This window comes from Panthera uncia, chromosome B1 (assembly GCF_023721935.1).
Source record: "Panthera uncia isolate 11264 chromosome B1, Puncia_PCG_1.0, whole genome shotgun sequence".
In the NCBI taxonomy this organism is placed as follows: Eukaryota; Metazoa; Chordata; class Mammalia; order Carnivora; family Felidae; genus Panthera; species Panthera uncia.
The window spans coordinates 185,797,609-185,807,548 of NC_064811.1; the positions used below are offsets into that span (position 1 = coordinate 185,797,609).

Genomic DNA, 9,940 nt, shown 5'->3' on the forward strand with positions numbered 1-9,940 from the left:
CTGACTATCTCTTAGCACCCATTAAATTAGTGACCAAAAGCCCCAGTGTCTCCACAATCGTGTTTGCCAATGGTTCCAGCGAAATCAATGGCAAGGTGGATTTTGCTTCAATTCTGACTTCCAGCCTCATGCAAATGCGTATAATTAGTCGACCCTAATTCACAATTAGAAATCCAGCTGCAAGAAAGACTAGGAAACATGGTTCTAGATTTCCAACCTCTGAGTTAGAAAAAGACACACGAGAAGGAATTGGGAATGAGCCTATTCAGGACATCCATACATCTCCAGGAAACCACTCTTTGCCAAGAAGACCAAAGGAAGTAGAAAATCCAAGGTAAGACTGTCCAGAGAATCAAACTTCATCCTGTACATCCAGCGTGTATGGGAAGGCAACATTGTGTAGTGGGAAGAAATTAGGTTTTGAAATCAGATAAACCTAGATTCAGTTCTCACTTGCTGATGACTTTGAGCAGTCTCTTAATACCTATGAGAAATGGCCTCTTTATATATAAAAAGGAGTATTAGCACCTTACTTGGAAGCATGTTGTAAGCATTAAATAAGATAATACTATTAAAATATAGGGCATATTGTAGGCATTCAATTTTTTATCAACCATACAGCTTGTATGTAAAATTGTTAACAAACATATTTTGGAGTGCTGATTCCAAATTACCCATCTTCTCCCAGACTTAGATTAATTCAAGGATTCACCACAGAAGATCCCAATTTCTATGTAGCTAAAATGAGCCGGATTTTTTTTTTTTTTTTAAGATCCTGGGCCATCCTTTACCGGGACGGGCTAATTCTATTATTGAGTGGCTTAGAAGGAGCTAAGAAAACATTCCTTTCGTAGAAGTTGAAAAGGTCAGAACTTACTGGTAGTTACTTTTAGTTTTTACAACACAGAATCAAGTAAAAAAAATTTTTTTTAATGTTTATTTATATTTTCAGAGAGAGAGAGACAGAGTGCAAACAGGGGAGGGCAGAGAGAGAGGGAGACACAGAATCTGAAGCAGGCTTCAGGCTCGTAGCTGTCAGTACAGAGCCCAGCGCGGGGCTCAAATTCACAAACCATGAGATCATGAACTGAGCTGAAGTCGGATGCTCAACTGACTGAGCCACCCAGGTGCCCCTCAAACAAAAATTTTAAATGCCTTATAAAACCTCCAAGGGGAATTAAATAAACTTTTGATTATTGAGGTGATTCTCTGGGTCGGCAATGTAATACCCATCTATCATGGACCAGTTTGCACCACATTTCCCACAAGATTCATGTGATGCATGACATTTGGCTCAGCAATTTCAAAATTAGGTGTATTTCAACGTACTTATAAAACAGGCTATCAAACAATTAAGCTTTTGTGCTTTTTGGGCTCATGGATGGGATGAGGGAACTTATATGGCAGATGGTTTGTCAGAGCCCAAACATGCGCCAGGTGTGAGGGCAGGAGTACTCCCTCCTAGGGCCTCTGTTTGCCTACATCGATTAACATCGGGGCTGAGAAAGCTCTGGAAGAAGAGCTAGAAGATAGAGACTAGATCCTGGGATGTGACCAGCTGGAGTCCATAAGACTCTGAAGGTGGTAGGTGAACATAAGCTGTTCTCGTAGCGTCAAGACTGTTGCTTGAGCCCATAAGGACACTTGGCCACCCTTGAGAAGCATGTGTACCCCGAGGAGAGAATGGCGGAGGGTGTGGAGAACTGCCACCTGAGGGCCCCTCCCCCTCCTTATCTCCCTGGCTAGTGGTTTGATGAGTCGTGGCCTGAGCCCGAGTGGCAGATCCAGTAGAATGACCAGAATGACCCTGGAAAGGGCAGAAGCAGATGGCCAGGAGGAGCTCTCAGACATTCTGGAGTAGGGCCCCATCATTGGGACATAGGGTGGCCTTAGCCAAGGGATGAGAACTTGGCTACAAGTGGCTAGGTAGTGGGGCCGGCAGGCGGCCCAGGGAAGCAGCCACTCCAAGCCTAGGGATGGACGAGGTGTACTTGGTGGGTGGGTGCATGAAGCAGAGAACCCAAGACACGAGAGCTGGAGGGGACCTCAAAACTGGGTGGTAGTAATGGAAAAGGGTTCTGCTACTGAAATCCTTAGGTTGCATAGGTTGGGCTTTCAAGTTAGGGACACAGTCTATGTGTCCTATGGTGTCACATGGATGCAGGATGGTAAACATTGGGACATTCAAATTACAAATGAATAATAAAAAATTGGGGATGGGGGGGGCGCCTGGGTGGCTCAGTTGGTTGAGCATCCGACTCCGGCTCAGGTCATGATCTCAGGTTTGTGAGTTCGAGCCCCACGTTGGGCTGTCTCCTGTCAGCGCAGGACCTGCTGCGGATCCTCTGTCCCCCTCTCTCTGCCCCTCCCTTGCTTGCTCTCTCTCTCTCTCTCTCTCTTTCAAAAACTGAATTAACATTTTAAAAAAAGTTTTTTTCATCGTAGTGTGACCATTATGATGTAAAAGTGTATTTCTTCTTCATTTCTTCAAGACTGTCGAGATTTCCCCTCCTGTCTCCTCTTTCCTCACCATCAGATCTGTAAGGAACACCACTGCTTCTCCATGTATCTGATTCTCCTCCAGAAACAAGGCTTCTCTCATGAGTGTTCCTTCACTCACATTGAAGACCCTACAGGGAATCAATACCACATACATGTGCCTTCTAGAGAATTCTTTTGAAGGATGAGCTGCTTCCAGCAAGGGATAGGTGGGGAAAACGTCAACAAAAGCACCGATGATGAAAATTTAACGTATATACTTGTATAACTAACACCAAAGCAAAGTTGGGAATGTGATCAAATAATAGAATGTAAACATGTGTTCTGGCCAAGCAGGAAGAGTGTAACTAAAAAACGGTGGAAGAAGGGAGGAAGAAGGGACCACCATCTCATTCATTGTTCATTCTCTCGTATTATTCATTATATCAATGATATTGACAGATACTGGGTATGAGTCGTATCACACCACTTAAAATGGACAAAACAATAAAAAGTGAAGAAAAAGAGAAATCAAAGGTATTAAAAAAGACATAAGTCTAGAAGTATCCAAATGTTCCTGCATGAAAACAACATGGCCAAATATCTTGATCCAGTAATATGGCTGCTACAGATGGAATGTTTGTGTCTGTCCAGAATTTGTATGTTGAAGACTCTTTCCTCGGTACTGGGAAATGGGGCCTTGGGAAGTGATTAGGTCACGGGGTAGAGCCCTCATGAATGAGATTCATGCCCTTAGAAGAGAGGCTCCGGAAATCTCCCTCCTCCCCTCCATTATGTGAGGACACGGCAAAAAACAGCCATTCCATGCCTTTATCTCAGACTTCCCACCTCCGGAACTGTGAGAAATAAATTTCTGTTGTTTATAAGCCACCCAGTCTATGGTATTCTTGGTTTAGCAGCCTGAATGGACTAAAACAATGGCTCTGGAAATTGCTCAGTTCAGTGATTTGAAGGAGAGGATAAGGAAATGTTCACACACCAGACTCTGGGGAGGGGAAAGTGTGTGTCTAGAAAGAAAACAGTGCTTTGTCTCACTGCTTCGACTTGTTTCTAGTTATGGGATTTCATCTGTTTTGAATTTTATAAACATTTCAATAATGTATGAGATTTTTGGGATGGTGAAAAGAGAAAATGGGTTTAAAAGGGTTAAGAAACAGTAATCTAAGCAAGTTTCCATATTTGGAGGATAAGTGCAAGCACCTGAAATCGAGTCTCTTCATACAGACTTTAAATTCAACAGGAGCACAAGAGTACCACCCGTAGCCCATGACGTCAGCATGAGAAGAGACAGAATACCCCAAACTTCAAATTACCAACAAGGAGAGAAATGAAGGCTGTATCCCAAGAGAGCTCCTATCACTTGTCACTATAACCTGGGTAAGAGCGTGGGAGAGAGACTTAAAATCTCCAGGAAAAAGAGTAAAGAGACAGGGAGCACTTAGCTGTAGTGTAGACAAAAACACTCACAGAAAGAGCAAGTTTTAAAACTAAGTGAAATGTCTACCGCACAGTGAGGGAGAAGGTGCTTGAAAGTGAACAGAACCAGAAATAGCCGCTACAGGAAAGCTTTACTTTGTGGGAGAATCAGGTAAACCAAAAAAGGGCGGTGCACCTTAGAGACCTGGCAATGAACGGAAAAGAAGGAACTAAGAAGAAAACTTAGGATCTTGCAGAAATGACACATAAATAAGACCTGAGGGCTCTGCTCCCCATCACTGTCCCCCAGAGACATTTTACCTTGCGGCACGGACAGCTGACAGTGTTCTTGAATTAGGAATTCTGTTAAAAATGGCTCAGCAAAAGAAAAAAAAAATCAACCTAACTCTATAAAGAGATGCTATTAGAAGAACCCAGAGGGGTGCCTGCGTGGCTCAGTCGGTTAAGCATCCAACTTTGGCTCGGGTCATGATCTCATAGTTCATGGGTTTGAACCCCGTGTCGGGCTCTATGCTGACAGCTCAGAGCCCTGAGCCTGCTTGGGACTCTGTGTCTCCCTGTCTCTCTGCCCCTCCCCCGTTGCACTCTGTTTCTCTCTCTCTCTCAAAAAGAAATAAACATTAAAAAAAGAAAAAAAAGAAAAAGACAATAGATTTGGATGTTGCATGATTTCAACATTGAACAAGGGCAGTTAAATGATCAGGAAGATGAAAATAAAATAAAGAAAGGTGTAGCCGAGGTGGAAGACAATGTGATCGAAATGGAAGATAGGCAAATAAAGTGCAACATATAGAATAGCAGTTCCTGAAGAAGGAAAACAAAGCAATGAAACATAACTATAATCCAAGAAAACTGCAGAAATAAGAAAAAAATGTAAATCAATATTTTAAAAGGCTCACTACATATCTAGGAAAATTTTCCAGAAAGAACTTGAGGCATTTTGGGGTAAACCATGAGATTTAAAAACAATTTTTTTATTGCCTTTATTTATTTTTGAAAGGCAGAGAGAGACAAAGCATGAGTGGGGGAGTGGCAGAGAGAGAGGGAGACACAGAATCTGAAGCAGGCTTCAGGCTCTGAGCTGTCAGCACAGCTGACAGGGGCTCGATGTGGGGCTCGAAGTCACGAACTGTGAGATCGTGATCTGAGCTGAAGTCAGACGCTTAACCAACTCAGCCACACAGCTGCCCCCGAACCATGAGATTTTATAGACACACACACATACCCACAATCCTCAGCACCTGTATTGATGATAACTTACATCAAACTGGTGGCTTAAAGCAACATAAATTTATTTTTATACAGTTCTGGAGTCTGGAAGTCCAAAATCAAGGTGTCAGTATGTTCCCTTTGAAGGGTCTATGAGAGAATCCTCTAGGCTTTTCTCAGCCTCTGGTGACTCCAGGTGTTTCTTGGCTTATGGCCACATCACTCCAATCTCAATGTCTGTCTTCATGTGGCCTTCTCCTCTTTATCCCTGTGCATTTCTTTCACTTCCTCTCTCAAATTTACATCCCATCCTTTTCTCTTTTAAGAACACTTGTCATTGGGGCACCTGGGTGGCTCAATCGGTTAAGTGTCCGACTTCGGCTGAGGTCCATGATCTCACAGTTTGTGAGTTTGAGCCCTGCATCAAGGTCTCTGCTGTCAGCACGGAGCCCGCTTCTGATCCTCTGTCCCCCTCCCTCTGCACCTCCCCTGCTCGTGCTCTCTCTCTCAAGAATAAATAAACATTAAAAAAAAAAAAAGGACACTTTTCATTAAATTTAGAGGCCACCTGGGTAATCCAAGATGACCTAATGTCAAAATTCTTGATTACATTTGAAAAGTCCCTTTTTTCAAATAAGGTAACATTCACAGGGTCCAGGGATTTGGCTGAGGACATACCTGTTTTGAGTCACTATTTAGTCCATTACAGGGCCTCCCAGCTAACAGGTCAAATTACTTATAAGGGTAAGAATATTAAACTGACATCAGACTTCTCATGAGCAACTTATAAAGCCAGTCAATAAAGGACAGCTTTTTAACAGGCTCAAGAACAAAGACTGTGAGCCAAAGATTTTCTATCCAGCCAAGCTTACCTTCAAATATTAAGGTTAAAGGAAATGGTTTCAATATGCAGTAACTCAGGGAATACTGTATACGTGTGCCAGAGAGGACTCTTTTAGAGGATGAATTTTATCTAACCAAGAGATAATTGGTAAACTTGAGCAAAAGCACTAGTAGTGAAAATGTATTTTATGATGTAATCTTATTATATTATATTATTTTATTTTATTAGCATTAATTAATTATTATGTTATTTATGTTGTAATATATTTAATTGCATAGCTAAGACTAAAACGAGGGTGAGAATATGGATTGAAGAGTAGTATCTCTATAGTTTATGCTCTGGAAAAGTAAAACTAACACAACCAAAAAAAAAAAAAAGAGAGAGAGAGAAAGAGAGAGGGGGAGGGAGGGAGAGAAACAGCAAGGTAGGACAGTAAAATTGACAGTTGTATAGATAAGTGAAGAAGGATACAAATGGACATACCAGATGGCAAAGCCTTAGTAAGAAAAAAAGGGAGATTAAGGGCACTGTCAGTGGAACAAATACAAAGACAGCCCCTGGAACAGACATACAAACATTCTGAAATGCCAAAAGCAATGAACAAAGAAATTGCAAAGAAAATATGCCCAATGAAGAAGGGAAGACAGTAAATATAACACAAGCATGATTAAAACATAATGTGATCACCTTGAGACTAAACATGTAAGACAAACCAGTTAATGGAATGGACTTTTCTGGTGTCTTCTCTTTTCTTGCTATAGGGACAAACGAACCAATTCTCAAATTAGCTCACAAGGCAAAAGCAGATCCCGTGTTATATTTAATAGACGCACCTCAAACACAGTGATTCAAAAGACCCAAGATAAAGAAATGGCCAAAAACACACCATAAAAATAAAAACAGTAGAAAGACAGGGTAGTGACTCATATCGGTTAAAGTAAATTCAGGCCAAAAACCTTTAAATGAGACAAAAAATACACTTAAGGCTGAAAACCACAATTTGCAATGAAGAGAAATGATGAACATCTATGCACCAAATAATACAGCCACCACTAACATAAAGCAGAAATTACATGAGATGAGAATAGAAGAAGATAGAAAATAGAGACTTCAGCACCACAAACTCAGCATGACAGGTCTAACACAAAGGAAATAAAGATATACATGTTTTAAACAAGTTAATAAATAATAAGGTAGAACTTGTGCGCATATGTTTAATACTATGCCCTAATAATAGAGATTATATCTTCTTTTCAAATGTAATGAACATGGATCATTTTGAAAACTTGATCATATATTCATCTTTATGGTCACACTAAATGAACCCGGGTTAAGTTTGGTAGACCTCTGCTTTTATTGCATGTGATGCATGTGCAGTGAAAACCGTTCTCACTTTAATACGTATCCCTGACCTTTTCCAGACACAGCATAACTAATATCTCCTTTTGAAGGTCAGCACGTGGGCAGCTTAACATACACCAGGCTTTCAGACACCTGTGTCTCAGGATCGGTGACTCCTTTAAGTCTCCAGATCTCCTGAAGGGGGGGTCTGTTGCTCGTGCTCAGGCGGATCACTCGGTGTGCCCGTCAGCTGTGCCCTGCGGTCTGTGCTGTGGCCTGTGAGATGGATGGCAGCATCACATTGCCACTCAGCAAGGTCAGTGGCAAACATGGGAAACTACAGGGTGGTCGTACGTGAAATACGTGCAGAAAACAAAAGCTGAGCGTGGCTTCCGTAGCACAAATACAAAATGCCCCGAATGCTTTTCCCGCAGTGGTTTTGCCGTTCGCTGTATGGTCTGAATCCACAACTATTCATTCTGATATTTAATAATTCCTTTTTGTTTGTTTGTTTGATAAATAAACACTGTGGGGAACAATACCCTTTTTTAAAAAGTACATGCTTAGTGAAACAAATTATTACTATCTTTTTGATTCTTGGGGAAGTTATAATGAACATGTAATTTACACTAAATTTTTGTGACATTCACCATCCAGCCAGGGACTGGCCACAAGAAAACCTGTGGACAAAACCTACTAAAGGACTGTCAGCATCTATTTCAGAAGTTAGTGGTTATTTTAAGAAGATTGTAGGGGCGCCTGGGTGGCTCAGTCGGTTAAGCGTCCAACATCATCAGCTCGGTGATGATCTCGCGGTTTGTGAGTTTGAGCCCCGCGTCAAGCTCTGTGCTGACAGCTTGGGAGCCTGGATCCTGCTTCAGATTCTGTATCCCGCCCTCTCTCTCTGCCCCTTCTCTGCTTGTACTCTCTCTTTCCCTCTCTGAAAAGTAAATAAAGATTAGAAAAGATTTTTTAAAAAGATCATACTTGAAGTTGGCTATTTAACATAGTGGATACCAAAAATGTATTTATGTATCACCGTGAAGCAGTGGTGACTTTGTATTTAGATCAAATGTCTGTTTTTCTTTTTTCTCTTTAAAAAATTTTTAACGTTTATTCATTTTTGAGAGACAGAGAGAGACGGAGTGCCAGCAGGGGAGGAGCAGAGACAGAGGGAGGCACAGAATCCGAAGCAGCTCCGGGCTCTGAGCTGTCGGCACAGAGCCCGACGCGGGGCTTGAACTCACTGACGGGACCACGAGATCATGACCTGAGCTGAAGTTGCAGGCTTACCGGACTGAACCACCCAGGTGCCCCCAAATGTCTGTTTTTCTACATGAACTTTTGTATTTTCAGTAATGGTGCCCCCATTATTTGGTTCCAGCAGGACTGCTCAGCCTGTGCCTTGATAGTGGCCAGGAAAGTCCAGGACCTCCAGATGCAGCATGCAGAGACAGTGGGTGATGCAAAATGAGGCCCTTTCTCAGAAAATAATTCAACCCGAAAAAGTAAGGGATATCTTGCATTGAATGTGGAAGATTTCCTGGCCAGAAATGAGAGGAAAGGGTTTCTAGCTGCTCCGGTAGAGACGTTACTCTTTCCTGTCCAGCAACCAAGGGCCGCTATGGCAGAGGCGCGTGGTCCTGTTTGCTTTTCTTATGTCGGTCTGCGGGGCTGCGGGCACCAGCAAGAGGCTGTATTCTCACCCTGGGGCTGGCTCTCAGTGAGAGAGGCACTGAGCCCCTGCTAGGTGACTCCTTCTTCCAGACACTGGATCTTGGCCTGGTTTGTTGGCTTTGCCCTCCCATGTACGTTCATGTCACATATTTCCAGATTTTTTTCAGAGGCAGCAAGGCAAAGCTCTTCCTGCTAAAACATGAAGGGAGGGGCTTTGCTGTATGAGAGCTAGTAACCATGAGGAAAAGGTTTTTGCTTTATAATTTTACTCAAAAAGAAACAAAAGACACCCCAAACAAACACAACCATACATGTTGCACACAAAACTGCAAAAAAATACTTTTTGTAGGATTAAGTCCTAATTCCTGTATCAGATGTGAGTTGGGGTTTCAACAACAGCTAATTCAAGGGAGGTTCAAGGCCGTACAAAAGGGAGCCTTCGTATTTTAGCACAGCCGCGAAAATACACATTTGCCTTTGAGCCCTCAGGAAACAAAATCCGATCTGAAAGAAATTAGTCTCATGGTATTTCAGGCAGGAAGTTTAAAATAAACGTTCACTATTGTCTTCTTCTTCCTTTTCAGATTGGTTTTCCCTCCAAACTGTGCTTTGAATTCTCTTATCTCCAAGGTTGGAGCTGGAGCGGGAGTTGGGATTACAGAAAGTGTGGAGGAAGGCACAACTTTTCAGCTGGTGGATACGGTGTCAGCTCTGTGGGCTCAATAGAGTTCTCAAGGCCTTGTGAGTTTTGAAAACTGCCGTATTTCCTCTAATTTAAGACTCGCTCTATTTTTCTTACATGTCAAAATAAACAAAAAAATAAAAAAAAAAGAAATTGCCCCATCACGCAGGGCGAGTTAAAAAGTTTTCAAAGCTAGGGGGAATTGTTGTGACCGTTTCATGCATCATTAAAAAAAAAAAAAAAAAAAAAAA

At 42.1% G+C, this 9,940-nt stretch overlaps 1 protein-coding gene across 11 annotated transcripts in view; it reads left to right on the forward strand.

Moving 5' to 3' along the window:
• Positions 1–9,940, forward strand: part of IRF2 (interferon regulatory factor 2) — a 102,762-nt gene extending 92,822 nt beyond the window's left edge. For 9 of the 11 annotated variants that reach the window (XM_049632580.1, XM_049632578.1, XM_049632581.1 and 6 more), the window contains one exon: positions 773–9,940. The gene's annotated coding sequence lies outside the window, so the exon portion shown is untranslated. The remainder of the gene's footprint in view (positions 1–772) is intronic. The other 2 variants (XM_049632576.1, XM_049632574.1) reach the window with 2 other exon arrangements.